Source organism: Papilio xuthus, unplaced genomic scaffold (assembly GCF_000836235.2).
Source record: "Papilio xuthus unplaced genomic scaffold, Pxut_1.1 DF827789.1, whole genome shotgun sequence".
NCBI lineage: Eukaryota > Metazoa > Arthropoda > Insecta > Lepidoptera > Papilionidae > Papilio > Papilio xuthus.
In genome coordinates, this window is record NW_013530860.1 from 87,996 (window position 1) to 111,796 (window position 23,801).

The 23,801-nt window shown below is 34.3% G+C and overlaps 1 protein-coding gene across 4 annotated transcripts in view; it reads right to left on the bottom strand.

The window, feature by feature from the left end:
- The window catches only part of Camta (Calmodulin-binding transcription activator), a 106,593-nt gene that overhangs the window by 39,593 nt on the left and 43,199 nt on the right, over positions 1 to 23,801 (bottom strand). For 2 of the 4 annotated variants that reach the window (XM_013308866.1, XM_013308865.1), the window contains exon 3: positions 10,966 to 11,033. The gene's annotated coding sequence lies outside the window, so the exon portion shown is untranslated. Of the gene's footprint in view, positions 1 to 10,965; positions 11,034 to 23,801 lie in introns of those variants that run through there. The other 2 variants (XM_013308864.1, XM_013308863.1) reach the window with 1 other exon arrangement.

Below are 23,801 nucleotides of genomic sequence, written 5' to 3' on the forward strand. Positions count from 1 at the left end.
ACGGTCCCTATATGTAAAACTTTAAAGAACGCACTTTTGGTAACTCTATGAAAGTTTAAAGACCATAAATAAATGTTTCGATAGGGTTAATGATGTCACGTTTGTCCACTAAAATAATATTTTCATTACTTTACAAAATACAAGGGATTTTCATTATTAATGAAAGTTCTCCAACTTTCACGACTTGGCAACGGATATATGTAAAAAAAATGTGTCGCACTTTTGCATATTTATAAAGCTTATCGCTAAAATACGTACGTGTTTATGAAAGTAATTTGTTATTTAAAACATTCTCAGTTCCAGATACCAACTCAACTCACTTTAGGTTACATCGTGGGAATTTTCAATAAAATCCTATGACATAATTTTTAAGATGACACCCCTAAAAAAATGATAAATTACACAACCCTGAAACGTCAGTTCAACCCTAATACAAATCTTATCCAATTCATCAAAGTCTAAATACTTCACGTGTTCAACAATTGCTATTCAAATTTGACCTTTGAAAAGTTTCGGCCCAAATTTTACACCTTGCGCCAGCCACACCTGACTTTAGCATAGCTTTTAGAACATTCGAAATGGTTTAGCTCTGACACCGAGGAGATACCAAGCGCAATAATTGCAATCAAACGACATGCGATGCGGCGAGCCCAACAATACTACGAATGCGGCGAAAAGTTAATTCTGAAAAGTTTATTAGACGGGCCTCGTTTCGTGGCGGACGCAAAAAAAAACGCGATTTTACTGCTATCGAGCTGTGCTTTGCCCTGATTTTTTTGAAGGTTTACCTACGTTAGCCGACTTAAAGGCAGCTAATTAAGTTTTTTTTTCTTTTCTTTTCCTTTAAAAGTGGCTTTAGGCGGGTTTATAATTATGAAGTAACTTTCATTGGCTCTATTTCACTGCGAAATTGTTACCTTTGAAGTGCCTGTAGCTTAATAGTTAAGGATAGATTCAGACATGCAATCCTCTTTATAAGTTCGAATCCTGCCGAATTGACGTTAGATACTGGAGTCACCCCTAACTTGGATACGATTATTATAAAGTATTATTGTACTATTTTTGGCGAACAAAAAACACCAACACCAATCAATAGAAATTTCTCCATCGATTTAAATAAATTTTAATCGTTCAAACAGCGAAGGAAATTTAACTAACAAAGACTGTAGCATATGACAATGTTCCCATTACGCGCAAGGTGCTTTCATTGAGCCATTATTGATTTCCAAGTTAACTTGTTGAGTAGTACAATCTTTTATAATACTTGATATGACCGTAGCTTTTTTATAAATAGTAATTTTTGATGATTCGACAAATACAATCCAAATGATATTGCAGAGCGCTGATAGCCTAATTGTTAAGGGTATGGATTTCCGATCAGATGATCGAAAGTTCGAATCCCGTCATCAGACTATTGTAAACTTTATTCTATCACAAGGGTACTTGGAATGGTACAAGAAATATAAGTTAATTAACAAAAATCTGCTAACATTTAAACAAATCTAATGCTTATATAAACTAATTTCAATCTAAATTACAGTCATGTTAAACATGCTATAAAAGTAACAATTACAATTCAAAACAAACCGTATAATTCAATTTCATATTCCGATCTGTTACAATCAACATTCAATGTAACAGAGCGCCTTCAATTTCCATTAGAGGCTATAATTAAATGAAAATATATGCACCGTAAGTCACAATAACGCTACATGCTAATATCCCATTACTTACTATGCCTTGTTACTTTAATTAATATCTTCATGACTTTAAAGCAATCAGAATACACGAAACCATGTTATCAATATGACATTCTATTTTTTAAATCTTGAATGAAAGAATTGTGGGCACAATCTAACTTATATTATAAATGCGAATGTAAAGATGGATGTGTGTTTGAAATTATCTCTGGAACAGCTCAACGGATCTCACTGAAATTTGGCTGTAGGACATGGTCTAGGAGAACATATAGGCTCAATATTCGCGTCGCGAATAGTCGAGTCACGGGCGACAGATAGTCTAATGTAAAATTGGTATTAGAATAAAAAGCATTAGTATCAAACCACGGTAACATGATGTTAGGTAGAATGCGGGGTTCATTTTAATCTTCTTCTGCATCCATCTAAAGAAGGTTCGCTATTATCATGTCAACCTGAATTCTGGACAGCAGCTCAAAATAAAGAACTTATACTTTTGGTCTATCGTTAGTGTAATTTTTTCAACTAAGGTGATCTTCCTGCACTCCTTTTCCCCTTATTGTGCACTATAAAACAATATATAATCTTCAAAATAAGATTTAAAGTAACCGCTAACTCTTAAGAATAACGAATTTCAATGGTTTGTTGATGAAGATTTTGAGATGACAACATCGCTAAACTTCTTATGTCTTACACTGCCTTATTTAGGTGCTAATTATCCTTTTGAAACGAAAAACCTTTTCATTAAATAGTGAATGAATAACTTTATACTTGTAGATATTTCCTCATACATTTGAAAACCTTGCAAAAAAATCCGAGCACATAATATAGCGAAGCAAGGGCGTTAGTGAAGGCAAGTAATTTGTCATAGCAATCGCAATTCATTCAGGTATACGTAATTACTCAGCGGGACGGGACGGGACTAATTTATGAATAAATATGAAAAATGTTCATGTTGAAGGATCTATTTAAAACTCTTCCAATGGAAAAGTGCAATTAGCTTTCAAGTATACCTACGCACGGTAATATGAAAATGTAATTACATTGCCTAGGAACTAAGAGATTATTAATGAAATTGTTGTCAGATGCCACTATTATGTTTATTGGAGTATTTGAGATTTAAGTAGCTAAAAAAATCAATGGCTTACAAATTAGCTGGCTACATTAATAAATAAATTTTATGGATACAGTAATCATCGATCATAAGTAATGGATATGAAAACTTAGAAGCTACGTCATTAACCGATATAGATTATTGTGAACACTAACTTCAAAATTATGTTTTTTCTAGTAAAAGTTTGTTTCAACAGTAGAAATAGTGGAAAGGAAGGTAAATATAGGTGTCAGTTTGTGGCCTTAGCACCATTGTTAAAATACATATCAAAACTAGTAAAATAAAAAAGAGTAAATGAAGAAACTGAGTATATGCATAGCAAAATAATAGTATATGTAGTATTATTCAAATAACAATCATATGAATCTGAAAGCAGGTTACAACTAGTTAAAACTTGCATAATTTTTGTTTCACAAATTTTTACAGATCGGAACCGCGATGACTTTCATTATATGCTTCCAATTAAAAGAAACTTTGTTAACGAGGAACATTAAATATGCACTTTTAACCGGGCCATCTCGAGTCCGCTATCAATTAGTGAGGACGGCCCTCGAGTGGAATCCGAAACCGGAGGTGCATGCCCTGCATACAGATCCCATATCGATCCGCGGACCAATTTGTTACGAGACGTTGAAATTTGGAGGTACGAAGAACTCATAGATAAATGCATGGAATTCAAAATTTAAGTAAAAATTGCAGGCAAAAACCCAATTGTTAACCTTACTGTTACAATAACGCACCAGAGAAAAAAACACATGACACTATTTCTAAAAATCGGTCATTTTAACTGAAGATATCCAAAATTGGTTTCTAGAAAATTATTATTCATCCATATTAAATTTTTCACTACATTTCATATTAATATTTAATGCTTAATAAATTTGCAGTAAGTGCATATTAAGAAGAATTTAATAGTCTAGATTTCACAAAAGGCCATTTAGTGACTGGATGACCAAATCCAGACGTAGGGACCGCTAACGACATCTGTCTAGCCGCACGCACCCCTCTAAGGTCGCAAATTTAGAATATAATAGGGGAGTTGGTTCGATATACACAACAATTACTATGACAGGGTAGGATAAAGTTATAAAAGTATTTTGTTGTTTCTTTTTATGCATAGAGAATAAGAGGGACAAAAATATTTGAACTACCAAAGAACCTACAAAAACACAAATGTTGGCCATTGATTAGTCCACGCTACGAATACTGTCCTGTATATTTGATACTACTAGCTCGTAGTGGCGAAGCGCGGGAATTATTCCTGGAACACTTTATTAAAACGGTTCGCATTCGGATGACTGACTTTTCAATTCGCGTAGCAACGAATTTTTCGCCACGATCAACAAACACGACACTTGGGAATTGTCGCGCAGTGTTTGTTTATTTTATAAAATAGTATAGTTGTTTCAGTGTTGTTTCAACACATTTTTTGTGATGATAAGTCAATTTTCTGTAAGCCACACTCAACATTTCTACTTATTTTCAAGATTTTTATAATAATTATGGGTTAAAACTATTTATGAGTTGACAAAAAATGTCATTACATTAAAGCACTTCCTATCCGGGGAAGTCCGGACTGTAGGGGCGCGCTGTTCGTAATTTGTGGGCGGTTTAGTCCCGGAGCCGGACATTATTTGCCGACGTCGTCACAACCCTGATCCCCGCTCGCCCTCTCTCACCCCGCACGGCTTATTTGTGCAGCTTGATTTATATAGCCCGGTTCATATACGGGATTGCGAGATCGATTTTTATTAGCTTGAATTTTAAGACATTATACATATATGATAGAATGGTCGGATTAGATTTAAATCTTAGTAGAATAATGAAAGTTGAAGACCTAAAGAGCATATCTGATGTGACAGAATTGAAGCGCAAATGCGTTGAATTTCCACGTTTTTTAAAATACGCAGGCTCCTACAATTATTATAATAATAAAAGAATCATTGTTAAATCAACTGTCATACTGAAATAGCACAATGACTTGCGCCTTCCAGATGCTAAGTACATTAATGCTTTCTGGCAATGCAAATAAAACTTTATTTACATTGACCTATAATCTACTTCACCTTGACGACGAGACGATTGATCACACGTCTCCGGGGGCTCGAAGACAGCGATAGATGTATTCAAATGGAGATCGTTAGATACGATCTGCGGACTTCGAATTAGATTCATCGCAGCGCTTCGATTTATTTGATGGTAAATTATGAGCCGTGGCTTGCTTCTTGATCTTGGAACTTCCACTACTTACTGAATACCGACTACTGTAACAATTTCTAGTCAATATTATCTCATTTTTAAAAGTATTACCAGAAAATGCGGCCTAGAATAAATCAATGAAATTCTTAAATACTCAATATGTTATGGCAGGTACTGTAATTAAAAAATCACATCAAATGAAATGCACTTTCTTCGTCAATTTGTTTGTTCGCATTAAAATGCACGACCCGTTAACATCGGGGCGAGAGGCAAGGGGCAAGGAAGGAGCGGGGCGGCGGCAATCAAATCTGCCGGCGAACAGCGGCGAGCGCGCACTCTAATTGATTGCTGATGGCGAAGCTCTAAACTTTACACTCATATTACTAATTCACAATCGAATCAAGACTTTGTACAAACTCTTCAAGTAAAAACTTTCATTTAATGTTTAATCGAGAATGTGTCTTGACTTATTTGTTGAATCAATCAATGTTATTCAGTTTATAGATGGCTTATACTTAACGCAAAAAAAAACTAACTGTTTCTCACTCTTTGGCTACTTAACAACAGATTTAGCGAATTAATAAGTCATATAGAGTTTCAACAGTGGTAGAGCCCGCTTTAACATCTTCGCACGAATTGGCCCGGCTTGCCCGGTGAAATACCACGACCACACAGAAGACAGGCGTGAAGTGGAAGCAATTCCGCGTTTCGTCTGATGAGTGTGCGTCCCGGAGGCCTTCTTTAGTCCAATTTCCCTTCCCACACTTTTTCTTATAAGGAAAGGATGGGAAGTGGAAGTGGACTTTCCGGATGAGAGGATGCATGGAAAGGGAAAATATTTTCTTTCTGTGCATCCTCTCCTCCGTCGATTCAAGGTAGGCAACGCATATGCAATTGCGTATGTCTATGGGCAACGGTCACTTCGCTATTTCAGCGATTTCAGGTGGCCGCTCGCTCGTTTGCCACCTTATGATATAAAAACAAAAATATATAATTTTTGCCTTAAATAATTGACTATCAAGCATATACACTTTTTTACTACATTGTGAACATAAGAAAATAATTTATCGAATTCGAATCGCATATATCAATTACATACGACCTCGTTCAGTGCAAAAGAGCTGCTGCTAGCTCCACTAAGCACGTAGCCCGTCTCTGTGCTGTATGAATTTAAGAATAGGTTTGTCAAGTGCGCCAGCAAACTGGAATATCGCTGGGGCGCTTGTCGTACCAAAAGGTAGTCTGCGCACGTGTGATATCTACTCAAATGCAATCGCCGAGACGACCTAAATCCTCTTGCAGTGATAGATGGGATGGGACAACAATTTTTTCAAGTTTATTTTATAATACAAGGCAATGTAACATTTGGCAGTAACGAAAAATATGTAGAAATCCTGAAAACCATCCACACTAATTGATAAAATAAATTATTTATAGGTCAGTGAATATTGCCACAAAAATGACTACGGAAGTGAGGAAGTCATGACAATTTTAAGCATAACAATTATTTGGAAAATATTTAAAAAATCTAGTTTTTATACTTTCTTAAAATTTATTTCGTTCCGGCGTTACATCGTACTTGACTAACTCACAGAAAACATTGTTTTAAGTACTAGAGATGTGAATCAGGTTAACAAGCTTTCTTACTTTGCGGCTCCGTTACCTCTTGTTGCTTTGAAGCTTCTACAATAGCATTTTGTGTCATCTTTGTAAATTTAATTAAAGATAAAAGAGTAAAAATATACACTAATTAAGAAAAAACAGTTGTTGACTAGTTATTTCTTCAATTGATTACAATTTTACTTAAGGATTTTGAATCAGCCCAACTATTATACGAGAGTAATTCACAAATGCTGATTGAATAAAATTACAATCCTAAATACGTATCTGATAGTGAAAATAAATACGATGCTCTCAAGTAAGATAAACGAAATATTTTGATACATATGAGAATCAAAAGCCTGAAATCACTTCCACTCCATAAAGAGCCACTTTTAAAATGCTCGAAGCATCTCAAGCGGTCCATCTATTTGAATAATTCCAAGCTTCCGTAACAAAAGAAATATCAGCGGTTGTTCCGAAGACTAAACGGGATCCAATGGTGAGATTTCAAATAACAATGAGCCTTCGAAGCCAACTACAATGAAGACATTTTTCATTATACTTGGGAATTAAAATCGGGACAGCTCGTCGTGGATTCTACGAAAAGTATTCTTACATTTAATAAAAAGACTTGGTGATCTTTTACATACTGATTTAATTCTTAGATTTTTTTGTTACCAAAATTTTTTCATGTTTGTATAATCGTCTAGTTACTACATAAATTTATTAAATTAATTAATTAACCTTTACATTGAGAAATCTAAAAACAAGAAAAAGAACAAATCCAAAAAATTGGTTCAACATGTTGAATCAAATAACTGGAACCACAAAACATCGAAAGAGAAAAATTCACACCACTTCTAGAATTAATAGTGACGGAAGACGACAGTTCGTTGCGATGGTCAATCGTAATCGATTCTCATTCGTCAGCTCTAATTCCAATCTTCTATCTCCATCAGACTAATCGTCGCGATAAATACGGTATACGAGAAACGATTCATGAATCGAGTGATTTACAGAGAATTAGCTCGTCATGTCCGTTGGAGCCCGCGTTAGCCCGCGCCTCGACCGGCCCGGCCTCGAGTGGACGTAATCGGTATTGGCCGATCACTCGCTTGTTAGTGGTGGACGCGGCCCATTAAGCCGGACATTGCATTTTGTATCCTAATCCCATAAACTTAAAATAAAATATCATTTAAATTAAAGTGCTTTAAAAGATTTTGATACGAAATTTAGTTTTAACTTTGGACTCAAGTGATATTATGAAAATTTTTCAAACTTAAGTCTATTAAGCGCTAATAACTTTACGCAACTTATAAAACGAAGGAAATAAAAATCCCACAAAGACATCGAAAATATTACCAAAATTACATTCCCGCACGCACTTGACCGATTTTAACTTTATCTCATAAAAAAGGAGGTCCCGAGTGATATATTTCAGTCCTCGGAAAGCCATTTGAGGAGTTTTCAGAACTCCGCCACTTTTACCCTTCGCCCATAAAACTGGCTAAGTTCGCTTCTATATAATTGCCACGTTTTGTGACACCGAGCAAGTTTTTACAAGACCTATTTATCAGACAGCGCCTGGGGCGTTGCTTACCTCCCTAGCCTCTTTAATCTTATCATTACAACTGTGTTTGCGGTAATATTTCGTTAATTAGACTTTATATTATTTATACGGTTTAATTTGTTATAACTTTTACGTTTAATATTAAAAATGTCTGGAATAAACAAATAAAAATCCTTATCATGAAGTAAGCCTATTTTATAATATACTCGGACACACAAAGGATTTTAGCTTATAATTAAAAAAAATCAAAGGGTTAAAAACCGATGTCAAAACCATGCAAACATGCCCTAAGGGACTTTCGAGAAATTACTTTCCCAATCATATTAAAAAAGGTCGGGATACTGGTGAAGACAAATGTCCCTTTTAATCCTTTGAATGATAGAAATTTATTATATTTTAAACGTAAAATATTAATCACCAAATAAAAAGCTGTAGCTACCTCAAATTTATTTGTTATTGCTTGTTTCTCTTCACCGACTTTATAGCTCATTACGATTCGATTTATTGCGATACTTTGACCCTAAGCTTCGTGGCGAGAGAACGTAACTCAAAGCTTAAATAATTTCAGTTTTCTAAATTACTTCTAGTTTTGTTACAGTTCCTATTGAACTTAGATCCGTTCCGAGCGTGACTGTACATAAACTTTGGACGGAATTAATTCAAACTGTCGCAAATCAAAAAAAAATTCCTTTCGTTTGAATTAATAAAGTCGTTAAGTGCTATCATTTCATAGATTTTACACTAGTCTGATTTCACCAAAAACTAACCTCACCAGGCAAATTTTACTTTTACTTGTTAAAGATCAAAGAAGCCGAAGCAAAGACTAAGCAAATCTAACACAGCGATCGTAATATAATTTATGTGTATACATAAAGGCGACTATGTACGATATTTTTTACTGATGTCTTTTGTTGACTAAAACAAATAAGTCCTTCGAGCCGGATCTAAACCAGCGAGTTAAAGACTATATAGTACATTTTTGACATTGTTATAATGATGGTTGTAACACATTGTCAATCTAAATCCACTGAAGCGTGTAACGACCACTAAAGGGTGTGTAAATTGAAGACATATCAACGCCCACTAATGTATCCACTCAAATCCACACTAATACACGATGTTAATGTATTAAATACGTGTTTGATGTGTAATTATCTAATGGGCAGCCTTCAATTGCCTGGATCAGATCAAATGAACGGGATCAAGTCAATAGAGCAATGCTCGCGGCTGTAGCGCTAATGATCCTATTAATTAATATTACCGACTGATTAATTAGACAATTCCATGAAATATATCATCTCACTATATTAGAATTACGTATAATTAATTCTAAAGCTTTAAATACTAAACACTAAATTTTATAAACACGATATTAGACCTACTTTTGTACCAGTAAAACAATTTAATCAACTAGCAACTTCTCGGAAAACACATGAGATAATGAAATACTAAAGTGGATTACTTGTTTAGTATTTGTAAAGATTCCTTTGGATCCAAACAACTCGTTTGAATAATTCAAAATGTGTAGTAGATTTTTACTTGAGTGATATATGAATAGATAATACAACTATGATAATAAAAATATATTAATATAAATGAAATATATTAAATGAAATAGCTGATGGGCACCTCTGAACGACCATAACGTGGCCTACCGGGACAGGCTGAAAACCAGCTCCGCATGGCCATGCCATGCGGTACACGCTGAGCCTGCAGCCCATAGTCGTCATACATCTTTATATATAAAATTCTTCTGTGCGTGTGTATGTCACTGAACTTCTCTCAAACGACTGGACCGATTTTGATGAAATTTTTTGTGTGTGTTCAAGGGGATCTGGGAATGGTTTAGATTCACAATTTTGTCCGCTGGACAATGCTTTTTTAATTAATTTTTAATTTATTAGTAGTTGTTTTGGAATGTTTTACATTGGATCCGATAGACGGCGCTACCATCGCAAAATTTTAAATAATATTCGAGTTAAAGACGTGTAGACAGGACAACGTCTGTCGGGTCCGGGTCGGGGTATATATATATTTGTAATTACTGTGTGATTTGATGTATTTGTGTGATGGCAATAAATCCGTTTTATTATTATTTATTTATTTAAATGTATTTTTGTTATAAATTATGAGAGCTCCGAGAACAATATTAGTTATTTACTGATAACAAAATAAGTGTGCGAACTTTCCGCCCGCACAAAGTCCAACTACCTATAAATTCTATTTATTACTCCGATGAGCTCAAAGTATAAGATTTAATGTGAAAAATCCGGTACCAAAAACGTCGACTGCTAAAACTAACTTACAACCACGATCCGTATTAAATTTTAAACTAACGACTCGGATCCGCGGCCGCATCGGAATTCTACAAGTACACTGCGTCCTCATAAAGAGTTAATATTTCAACGGTGCAGACAAAGCGAGCAGTAGTCACGGTCGAAGTTTTAATTTGCTTAAACTTGTTACAAGTTGGAACGGGTCCCTAGTTGGCCGCCAAATTAGGTACGGCCGACGAAAGTAGGAAGACGTAATACTGATAGTTTTATTCATGTTCTTGTGGATACATTTTTCGTTTTGTATTCCGAATGTTAATTTACTTAATCTTAATATGCTTCGCAAGGTATCACATGGCATGGCAAACGGATAATTGTAATTTCTGGAAATTCATTTAAGGTATTTTTTTCCAATTTTCTTTTGAATCTTGTAAATAACAATTCAATTACTATTTGAAATTTAATTGCGTTGAAAATTTAAGAAGAATTAGAAATTACATAATAACTTACCGAATTTTGACTTCCTTTGATTGCCATTCCGTGTGCTTGTCGAAACTGATGAGTATTGCAGCGATTTCCTGAAACAAATAACAAAAACTTAAGTAACCAACATTTAAATGGCCAGAAGGTAAGAAAAGAATTACTAGGTTATCCATCCTTTTTACCACCTATACCAATTGTCTTTCCATTTGTTCGTTGATAGTTTACGATGACAATAAGTCTAAAATGGGGACTGCGAACCCTAACCAGAATACAGAAAAGATCTCCTTCACGCTTGGATACTTAGAGCTGTTTAGTCCGAAAGTTTTTATAAACACGCCCATTCACCAATAGAAACATCTATTAATGAATGAGCGCTCTCTACACATAAAAATATAACTAAGTATTATATATATGTAATAACATAAAATAAAGTAAGTATTATAAGTTAAACGTAATTTTGCAAACAATAAAAAGCGTTGACAGCACTTTTTAATAAATTCCACATACAGTAATAAATTACTATGTCTTCCATTTGTTCGCACTCGCAGCGGGATTTCATACGCCTTTCTCTGTTTGTCCTTTAATTGAACAACGGTCGCTGTATGCATTATAAATGAAATCCACATTTTTTTCTCGTATCTAGAAGAAGCCAAACATGTTGGAAATTCCATGTTAAATTTATAAACAAGCTGGGACCTCTTGCCCCTTAGATTTATCGCCGGGTGTGTAATCCACGCGCGGGGCGGCATACTTAAGTAGCTTGAATTAGTTAAAGAAGTGCCATTTGGTACGTTTCGAAACAGGAAGCGTTCACCCGGCCGTCCGCGCAGTGTTTGGGGAATTGGATTTTGGTTTCAACACATAACCAACTTTGAAATGGGAAAGGTGTTTATGAATGGATTTATCTTCCTAGCTACCACCAACCAATAGCTATAACCAACAATAAAACAACATATATATCGAGCTACATAAACATCAACCTGTCCTTATACTTACGTAGGGTCAGAAAAGTAAGTACTACTCATTTCTATCAGCCGTCATATCTGAACCTCTTCTTACGCATATTTCTTTCATCTACAATGACCTATATATATAACTTATATAAATTGTCTTATATTAGTTTTGAATATTTTGATCAACATATAATCTTAGTTATATAAATGGCATATTTTTGTGCAAACTTTTTATGGACAATGCTCAATGAAACAGTAAAACCTTGCTAATAAATCACAGAACGCGTCGGGCTTACATTGTTACTGTCAACACTCTCCGTCTGTCTACTTCAGCCTCCAACACAAATGATATACTCAATTACTCATAAACAACACCGCCACAAGAGCGCTTCTATACATACACAAGCTACCGATAAATTATGAACAATATTTTTTCCTCTTTGCGTAACAAATTTGTCTCGCAGCCTTCTTTTGTTTCTAATTTGGCTCTCTCTTTATAGCCGATTTTCAATTACATATGACAAATTTATACCACTGATTTTGGAAATTACACGTAAAATATTTAAAGATCGTTCAACATAATTTTCAGATGGTCGCCACAGTATCTACTAGAACGAATCGATAGGTTTTTATCAACCGTCATATCTGAAGTGACATCTTTCTTACGCATATCCTCTTACACAACCTACCCATATATATTTCTTCGACCTTTATCTTTGTCTTCGCCTATCCACAAACAAGTAAAATATTCAGAGACAATACATTAATTATAAGTATTTTGGTTACTTATTGATTCTGATTTCAGAGATGAGGGTAAAGGAATTCGAACTTCTAAACAAACTAACGGATAACTAAGTTGATATGCGGGAACAATTCAGACGGTTATGGTTCATGCCCACGCATGAATTAACTAACAGCCCAAAATCCTATAACGCATTCTGAAACTACAATACGTCTAATTGAACAACGAACGCCCACACGTTATTAATATTTACAGAGTAAAATGTAAATCCTCGTACAATTATTTGTTATTCGAATCAAATAATTTTTTGCTATATTTAGAATTGTTTTTGGACCAATCGGACGTCTTACAAATTTTTTATTAACATAGCTAGTAAAGCAAGTATTAAAAACAATACAAAGTCTTAATGAACAGCGCGAAAGGGTTGAAACATTTCTGGCATATAACATTCTTAAGTTTCCCAATAAAAAAGTTATTTTGAATGTAGGAGTCGATGAGACACGTAATATTCTAAATTAGATAAGTTCCCTGTGAAAACAATGATCATGTCAACCGCCATTTAAATAAAATTGCTATTTAATGACGTAATTAAAAAAGGGCGGCGGACGCGACACCGTGACTTCAAAGCACAATAAAACGGGGAAAATTAAGGACCCTCATTAGAACGTCGCTCCTTTACAGTCCGTGTTCTTTTAAGATTGGGATACGCTATAGTACGGAAGAAAAGCGATCTAGAATGAAAGAAAAAGTATTAAAATTTTGTTCTACAAACTAATTTGACAACAATTGTTGTAGCTGATGGACAAAAGAGCATCATTGCAAAAGAGATGAAGAAAAGAGTGACGACTGGAATGACAAATAATAGATTGATTTAGAGGACTAATTGAGAACTCAGTAAGATAGCTGTAAATGCCTCTTCAAGACAAAGAGTGACTACTGTCACAAAATCTCAGAAAGGATACAGTAGGGTAGATTACAATGATGATCAAACTGAAGTGTTTAAAGAAAAAGATTTTAATGTTTTTAAAAGCAATAACGGGATAATTCAATACATTTTATTGCACAAACAACTATCAATTGTGTTAAATTATTTTTTTATATCGAGACCATAATAGCATGAGAGGCTAACAAATCAAATGTTGGCAACTGGCCATTTCATTCAATAAAACATATACATTTTTTTTCATCGTTTTTTTTTTTATAAATTCATATTTTAATGGCATCCCCTATGTTACCACATTAAAGTGAAACATGCCAGTATAATTCATAACAGAAAGAAGAACGGCAAAGGTTTCACCGAATGGAATAGATTAAAAAAAGCAGATGAATCTTTTAAAGTGGTATTTAAATTAGTATGACCCATTACTTACTTGGTCATGCACTAAATCTTCAAAGACTCAATCTTACTAATATTAGAAATGCATTTGGATGGATAGATAGATGTTTGTTAGAAGATATACCCAGAAAGGCTGCATGGATCTCGCTGAAATATGGCATAGATATAGAACATAGTCTGGAACACACAGTCTATTTATTAAAATTTTTTAATTGCGGACAGAGTCGCGGGCAACAAGCTAGCACTCCCCCATTACTATTCATGTTACTATCATGAAAATAATAACCTATGCCGAAATATATTATTGCAAGGGCAGTCGCTTATTAATGTAGAAGACTCCTAAACTATTCGATTTCGTTCCAAGAAACATCATCGGTCTATCAGCTATGTTCCGGATGACATCGTAAACAGTCGACAAATGATCTTACGGAAACCATTCGTCATAAATAAACTTAATTTACAAATATTTGGTAGTGAAATGAGTCTAGCACCAATGTATCCGTAAAATAATTGTTAAACAAGTTAAGAAAAGAATATTAGTATGTTAATTAGATTGTTTAGCAGAAAAAGTAAAAGATTGATAGATGATCTTATCCTTCCATAGACTTCATTCCTCAAACTCCTCAAAAGTTCCTTTGTATTTTCATATCCGTAAATAAATTGAAAAAGAAAAACAAATGAAAATCAAAAACTAAAATGTTTCATCCTAATAGAGTTCCAAAACTTAGAGCAAACGTTTAGTAACCGTTGTATAAATTGTCTTAATCTAAAATAAGTAACACCTTCCGAACGGTAACCGCAAAGAACACATACTCCCCCGCAATTAGGGAGCAAGATTAAACGTCCTCATTAACCCTGGAGCATGCAGTTTAAGGTAGGTTTCCACGGTGAATGCTACGAACTCTAGACTGATCTGCAAAACATATCGTGGATACACCAACATCAAACGCAGTATACGTAAGTTCGTCTACATCTGTCAAATAACGTCAATAGATAAATTCGACGGTTATTACGAGTCTATAAAGGTCATAAGTAGGTTATTTTCTTCTTTTTTTTTACGTTTTATAAGCTAGCGCTTGACCACGATCCCACCTGGTGAAGTGGAGATTTGGTCGAAAGATGGTACGCGCTAGCTTAGTAAGTGCCTATTCACTCTACTTTTGAAGGTCCCAATATCATATTTGGACGGAAAAACAGAGGCTGGCAACTTGTTCCAATCCTTTGCGGTACGCACAAGGAACGATGCTTCGAATCGCTTCGTTCGAACGCGCGGTACCTCTACCACAAAATGCATTCTCTTCTTCCTCACTTCTCCATTCCTCTTCACGTATTTTTAATACTAGAAATAAACTGTGTTTTGTTGGTCGTCTGCAGAATAACGTACCGTGGAAACCCGGCATTAGCTGCGGTTAAAAGTGTATTTAATTTGTTGGTTTTAAACTCGGTACGCTGGCGGCTGTTGAATCTAAATTGTTTAGGCTCCAGGCATTCGGTAAGTACTAGACTTTCTAAACAATTGCCTTTAAACTTCGACTTCTGAGCTCGATGAAAATTCTAAACAAATTTTAACGGGAAAAATCTTAAATAAAATAAATTTTGTATTAATTATGTCATGGTCAGTAGGAACACTTTAATTACTTTTTCCAATTCACTTACATAACCATTATTATGTTATGTTAGAATTTACATACTAAATCTAGAATCTAGATTCTATAAAATTACTGGTCATAATAAGTAAGTGCTTTTTATTTTACTTCTATAACATGAAAGGGTACCAGTAAATACGATCTATTTCACTATTATCTTTCCCATCCTTGCATATTTATATATCATAAGGTGGCAAAGACATACGCAATTGCAAATGCGTTACACCTTTAGTCGATCGAGGAGAGGATGCACAGAAAGAAAATATTTTCCCTTTCGATGCATCCTCTCATCCGGAAGACCCACGTCAACTTCCCATCCTTTCCTTATAAGAAAAAAGGTGGGAAGGGAAAGAGGATTAAATTAGGCCTCCGGGACAAAACTGATTGTTGATGATTGACTTTCATCAAAGGCTCGACAAAGGTTAATCAAAGTTAATTTGACAATATACAATAGATATTCTTCTTACTAACGCAGAAACGTTTGATATAACTACTAAGATTTATATGTACCAAAGCTAGTAATACTGGAGTAGGTAAAAACATTGTTCGTGATAAGGTGAAGCCAAAACAAACGGCCGGCTTCCGACGGGGCGAGGCAAAAAGCCCACGCTTGCAACGATACCGACGATCTTCATTCCAAACATGTTTATCTATTTTCAAGGTGACTTTACAACTAAAGTGCTTCTGTTGTTCCAAATATAAACACACATTTATTTTCTTTGTTTATTTTAAAAATAAAAATCGTTCTGTTTATCAATAACACTAGACGTATCTACTAGTCTTATATGTTCTTACAAACATTCCTTACAGTTCCTTATTGTGATCATTTTGTCATAATCCGGTCGTCCAGAACCTCAGAGAAGACAGGACTGAAGTGGAAATTATTCCGGTTTTCGACTGATGAGTTTGCTTCAGAGTTCGACTTCTAGTCTTCGTCTAACAGGATATGAGACAGACTCGTTTTGCAAGAAAATTTATATTTCTATCTCGCTCTACCGACGATGACTAGGCTACCCGTAGACGCGGCATTATGCCGAGTTGTAGATGACCTATAGACGACAGCCTAGTTTCGGTAGAGATGTAGAAAAACCTTTCTTCTTCTAATTAAGTTAGCTAATTTGTACGGAACTACACTTTAAGTACTTCTTAATATCAACAATAATTAATCTTACTTATTAAGATATAATAACTTAATTAATTGTTAAAAGCACGCTAAGTTAAACGTAGAAAAAATAAAACATCTCGACTAAGTTAAAAAAGCTAAACAAGTGTTAACACGTGAGGTTTACGACATAATTTATGTTTGTAAAAGTCCATTAACGTTTTCTTTTTTAATTAAACAAAGCGATTATTAAATAGAAATTAACTACAATGAATTTTATTTATTTTTTTAAGTATTAGCATTTTTTTGTAAATTTACTAATATTTCTTTTACCATTCCAACTAAGCGCCTACCTTTAATCGACGCAGGAGAGGATGCACAGAAAGCAAAAATATATTCCCTTTTCATACATCCTCTCATCCGGAAAGTTCACTTCCACTTCCCATCCTTTTCTTATAAGAAAAAGGTGGGAAGGGAAAGAGGACAAAATTAGGCCTCCAGGACGCACACTCATCAGACGAAACGCGGAATTGCTTTCACTGCACGCCTGTCTTCCGGGCGAGGCGGTCCAATTCGTGCGAAGATGTTAAAGCGGGCTCTACCACTGTTAAACTTTGACACACTTTGACGTCCATAATATAACCGGCGTTCAAAGGGTTAAAACACGTTTTAAATAAACAGTCTCAAACTATTACTTTTGTACTAAATTCAAAGAAATGAATATCGGAACAAAAAGACGATGCAAATCGGTACTTGAGACCAAATCTTGTTTTCATATAAACGTTCTTTGATATCCGATCAAGCGAAGAGAAAGGTCTTCGAAAATTTTCAACTAGCTACGATGGTATTTGAAATGCGTATTTATTACTTGTACGACAAAGGTTTCCAAGTTAAATGTTCAAAAGAGACAGAGAAACTACGTTAAGAACTTTTGTCGAGAATGTCAAAGTTAAACGAGAATTCTCTATTTATATTGGTTTTTTTTCTTCGCTTAAGATTTCACTCAACGGACAATCTAATAAAGAATGATGAACTTTTAGTAATTCTGTTGTTAATTTTAAAATGATATTTATTCAGAACTTAGAACTAAACATATTTCTTTAATTTGCAGTACGACAAAGTAGAACTACTTTTAACGATACCTATATTATGTGTGGGTTTCTGAGATTCAAAAGACATAAAACATATCATCATCCTTGCTATCTTTAACTTAATAAAGATAACGATATATTTTAAACGAAGATTTTGGTTTCAAAAACCCACGGTATATCAAACAAAGATTAATTACAGCGCCCTCTATGATCTTAAATCTATTACATTTGGCTTAAAACGTAAATAACATGTGAGCTAATAAAAATTAAAAAGATTACTTGATGTTGTTTTGTTTATTAAAACCATAACCTTTATAAGTATTAAAAAAGCTTTAATCTTTGTCCATTGATATAAAAAATATAATAAAATATTAAATAGTATTTTAAACTGTAACAATGTCACGCTAATTGCAACTTTTATAGCACTGGCCGATAACAATCTATAACAATGTCGACTTAGAGTCGCCATTAGATATTTATTAGTGCAAAATCAGTGTTCCTATTCATTGATTCTTTGGAATGAAATCAACAAAAGACCGGCTCATTTCTCTCACTTGTTACAAAGTCGATCCAAGTCGACAATCGTTCATTCGTTCATAACGGGATACGGGAATGAACGATTGTACGATCAATGTACGCTGACCTATTTACCGGTCGACACGCGAGTTCCGACCGAGCGCTTTTTAATGACTTTCGTTCTTTAAGCCTTTTGAATCCGATTTAGATTTAGACCTTTTTTCATTATTAAATACGAGTACGTTTGATTGCTCGGTGCGTTTATAGGAAATGGGGTTGGGTTTACATGCTATTTGCAACCAATGTGTTTGTTGTATTATCATGAGTTCCACTATATTGTATATTATCGCAGTGAAAACCTACGTTTAATAAGTAATTATAACATTAACTTATGTTTAATAAGTTATTTAAGTTTGAATAAAATATAAGAATTTATACGGGCCATTGATTATGCTAATATAAGTGCGTATGTTTGAATGTATGGATGGATGTTTGTTAGAAGGTATCTCCAGAACGGCTGCATAGATCTCATTGAAATTTAGCATTGATGTAAGAACGCAGAGCCCACTAAATTATTTTTTAATCCCGTGTGAACAAAGTCACGGGCGACAGCTAGTAATAAATATCAGTAACACATAAGTAACATTCAACAAACAGTATGTGGTAACATCCTGAACCAAGTATTACATGGAAACAATAGACTTAGATTTCCCTAAACGGCCCTTCCTGGTAACAATAATTGCGGTGGGAACGCAGCACAACTTCCATCCCCGTAATTTCGGTATAGGGCCAGTATTCTATTCAGATAGCCATACAATAGGATTGTACTCCAGTTCCGCCCTTGCTGAATTGACTAACTTAACCAAAACGTATATGTTAGATTTAACTACCATTTTAATAAACATTATATTTTTCTTTGCTAGTTATTGATAACAAAATTGATTTTGATTTTAAAACGAGTTGAAACATCGTAATTTTAATCTTAAATTAAAACTTAATTTAACGATCCTGAACGAACGAATTTAATAATATAGGTAATTAAAGAAAATAAGAAAAACAAGTCAAATAACTGTAGTTATATATTTAAAAAAAAAAAAAAAACAAGAATTCCGTGTGACTAATACCATGCGAAAAGTTAGGTTACCTGGCTATCTCTTTAAAATCAATCGTTAGGTTCTTTAAGTATCACTCCGAAAATTATCTTATTGAAATAAGGTTTTACTAAAGTACACATTTTTTTTTTCATTTTTGTTTAATTCAGCAAAGCGAAGAGATTTCGCGTAAAAACAAAAGTGTTCAATTCAAAATTGATTTAAGAGCAATAAAATTGAACGAACGCGGATCCTAATTAAATTTAAAGAACGGCAAAAAGGAAACGACACTGGCGCGCTCTAGCGGAAGCGACCGGAAATTAAATGAAGTTGACTTTTTATTTCCTGTGCTAATTTCTATCTTATAACTAACGTCCACATATGAATTTATAGTTCCTTTTTTTGTAATTTATAATTTTTTTAATGTAATACGTTATGTAAAAATAGCTTTGAATCTTTATTAACACGTGTAATTAAAATTAAACATTTAGCAAATATAATTTGGCCTTTTACGCATTAAGTATAGACTACCGTTGACTGTTTATTTGCCATACTAGCTGTCACCCGCGACTCTGTCCGCGCGGAATTTAAACTACACATAATTAGTAGACTATGTGTTCTTCAAGACTATGCTTTATATGTATGCCAAATTTCATCGAAATTCGTTCAGTCGTTTCGGTGGTACCTTATAGCAAACATCCATCCATCCAACATTCGCATTTATAACATTAGTAAGATATAGTAAGAGTGAGTGAATAGCTAATGAAATAACTAATACGTAATGTTTAACCTTTAAATATTTATAATATAAATTATTTCTAAGCATTAAATGCACTAAAATGTTCATCAATATTATCACGACTAATTAAAGAGTAGAAACTAAACGCGACAAATTTGAAAGCGACAAATCGTTAAATGTAGACAATGTCATCTAAATCACAACTCGTTTTAGTGACATAATGTAAGCAAATTATACAGCAATTAATGACCCAGGTAAACCTAGATGAATTACTGACTAAAGCTACAAAATTAAAGTTAATGTGTTCACTAAATGACACTTATACTCAATTAAATGTTAATTAGATGAACATGAGTATAGAGCTGATATTCTAATTAATTTAATATAATAAAAGCAAAGCGTCCAATTAAAACTATAAAAAAATTATACAAGTGTGAAAAATCAAAAAATAACCTATAATATTATGAATAACATTTTATGCTAATAGCGGTCGCCCACGACTCCCTTCTTGCTGTATTAAAAAAACATAATTAGTAGCCTAAGTGTTCTTCCAGTCTGTTCTATATCTATGCCAAATTCCATCGAACTCCGTTCAGCCGTTCTGGAGATACCTTCAAACAAACATCCATCAATCCATCTAAACCAGTGGTTCCCAAACTTATTTTGTCTACTGCCCACTTTGAGAATAAATATTTTTTAGCGCCCCCATATTTTCACATATTTAAAAACCACTATAACTTCAAATTAAATTAATTAATTATTGTGACCTATATATGTATATTAACAGAGAATTCTAAACGAAACTTATACTATAACCCGCAACTTGAGACCTGCAGAGACTACAAAGACTGATCTAAACATTCGCATTTATCATATTAGTAAAATATCGTCATCCCTGTTTTTCATACTTGACAAAACAGAGATAACAATATGTTTTAAAGTTAGGTCTCAGAAACAGTGCGTCATCATTTTAGCATAATTATCATGCCCTAATATTATAAACAAAGATCTAATCTCCTCGTACATCAACGGTATCGGCCTATCTTGATTCATTAATAAAAGACGTTCGGCTTAGTATAAACAATACACCATTAAAATTACATTAATCATGTTTAAGGCTTCCCTAAAGTTTTGGAGCGCTAAAATGTCGTAAAGTACCGCTTCGAAAGCCGCATTTCTCAGTACGGTGTATGCTGAATAGTTAACACAATATGGTCGTGATAAATGAAATATTTAAATCACTTGTGAATTTTATATCCAGTACAAAGACATAACTTTAAGATAATATTTTGAAATCATGCCTAAGTTGATGGCAATATAGTAACAAGTTTTAAAAATATTTTTAATGGAAGAAATGTAATCATCATCGTCAGCTCACTATACGTCCCCACCGAGGTTTGGAGCCTACCCTAAGTTATGTGACTAGGCCATAATCAACCACGCTGGCCAAGTGCGGGTTGGTTGACTTCACAGATATCTTTGAATTTCTTCTCAGACTAGTGCAGGTTGCATCACGATGTTTTCCTTCACCGTAAGAACGTCGGATAAATGTACATATGTAAATGGAAAATCGAAAAATACATTGGTACATGGGGGGATTCGAACCTAGGACCTGCAGATTACAAGTTAAGTGCTTGACTCCTGAGCCACCGACGCTCTATTCCGTCCGTACCTCCGAATTTTATTTTCGCCCGCACTAGCTGTCGCCCGCGATTCCGTCCGTGCGGAATTTAAAAAAACAACTTAATTAGGCTTAATATTATTATCCATCTAAACTTTCGCATTTATAATATTAGTAAGATAAACAGCAGCTAAGAATACAATTAGAGTGCCACGTTCCTCAAAATTTGTTCAACCGTTTATAGCAAAGTGGGGCTTAATCGAACTGGCATAATATTTTTATATAAACGTACATACTTGTGAAACAATTGGAAGTTGCTGACAGTTAGGAAAAAAATAAAGAGTATATGTTAGATATATTAGAGAAAATAAGCTAATAACATTGGTCGATAAATGGGCTTGTTTTATATTCAAGTGCAACTTTAGCCGCGACTCACTATTGGTCGATATCAGTTGACTCCGCCCTCGTCCATCAAGCACTTAATTGTTATTAGTATGTACATATGTACTATGTAACTATGACACTAACTTTGTGTATGTAATTTACAGATATATGTCTTTTAGTAGCTAACAAAAGATACAAAAATGAAATGTCATAAAAATGATAATGGACTGGCAGGAGAAGGCGCAGGACAGCCGACTTTGACGATCTCTTGTGTCGGAAGCCAAGACACACTTTGAGTCGCTGCGCCAGTGAAGTAGAGGAAGTAATTTATTTATCTTAATTAGAATACCAATAGTATAGATTTTTTTTATATCATAAGGCGGCAAACGAGCGAGCGGCCACCTGAAATCGCTGATATAGCGAAATGACCTTTGCCCATAGACATACGCAATTGCATATGCGTTGCCTACATTTAATCGACAGAGGAGAGGATGCACAGAAAGAAAATATATTCCCTTTCCATGCATCCTCTCATCCGGGAAGTCTATTTCCACTTCCCATCCTTTCCTTATAAGAAAAAGGTGGGAAGGGAAAGAGTACTAAATTAGGCCTCCGGGACACACACTCATCAGACGAAACGCGGAATTGCTTCCACTTGACGCCTGTCTTCTGTGTGGTCGTGGTATTTCACCGGGCGAACCGGGCCAATTCGTGCAAAGATGTTAAAGCGGGCTCCACCACTGTTAAAGATAAAAACTAAGCTATGTATCAATCACGATCAGTTTAATCGCAAACACCACCAAATAAATCCAAACAGATGCTATAATACTATTCAATTCCAGAATTCTATAGGAAAAAACTGTAGCACTTTAAAACACAAAAAAGAAAGTAGATACTTTATAAAATATAATTATTTTACCTACCTGTTATGCAAGTTATAACCGACATATTTTCATAGAGGTCACGCGAGCAATACTAAAATGTATTTAGTGAATTCATAAATCCGAATGTATTCACGTGATGTGTATTGTTTACTATGAATTGAGAAAAACCACGTGTTCATAATTATAATCAGTGTTGGAAAATAACAATGTAATGGACCTAGCACTTATGTTTCTAACAATAGCTCGTATGATCGTCTTTAATTATGTCGAAATTAGTATGAGATTTTTGGTGTAGTTTACGCCCGATAGGGGGCGCTAAACACATTTTTAAACGATGCCATTTGTTCCAAATATAAATGTTAGGCTTACAGTTATAAAGTGATAGCTCAGTTTTCAATTTTAGTACCCTGGGCTGCTATAGAACTTGATAAACTGGTAAATTGCAAACAGTGGTTTATCATAGTATAAAAAAATCTCTTATTTTTCACCAGCTATTTAACTTAATGCTGTTTTCAATTGATACAGAGTTTTATTCATAAAAAATCTACAATTTACGTTATAAAATGGCTTCTTTATCCGAAAAGCAATTTACTATTGTACTAGCCAAACAAATATAAAAATTCCTACAGAACATGAAAAGGAATCTTAAACGGTCTTATAATTTGATTCAAATAGTCCAGCGCCTAAGTGAAATAAATAGCTTGCTTGAAAATAAAGCAATCAGCTGATTGGAGCATTACACGCAACATTCTTCCAAC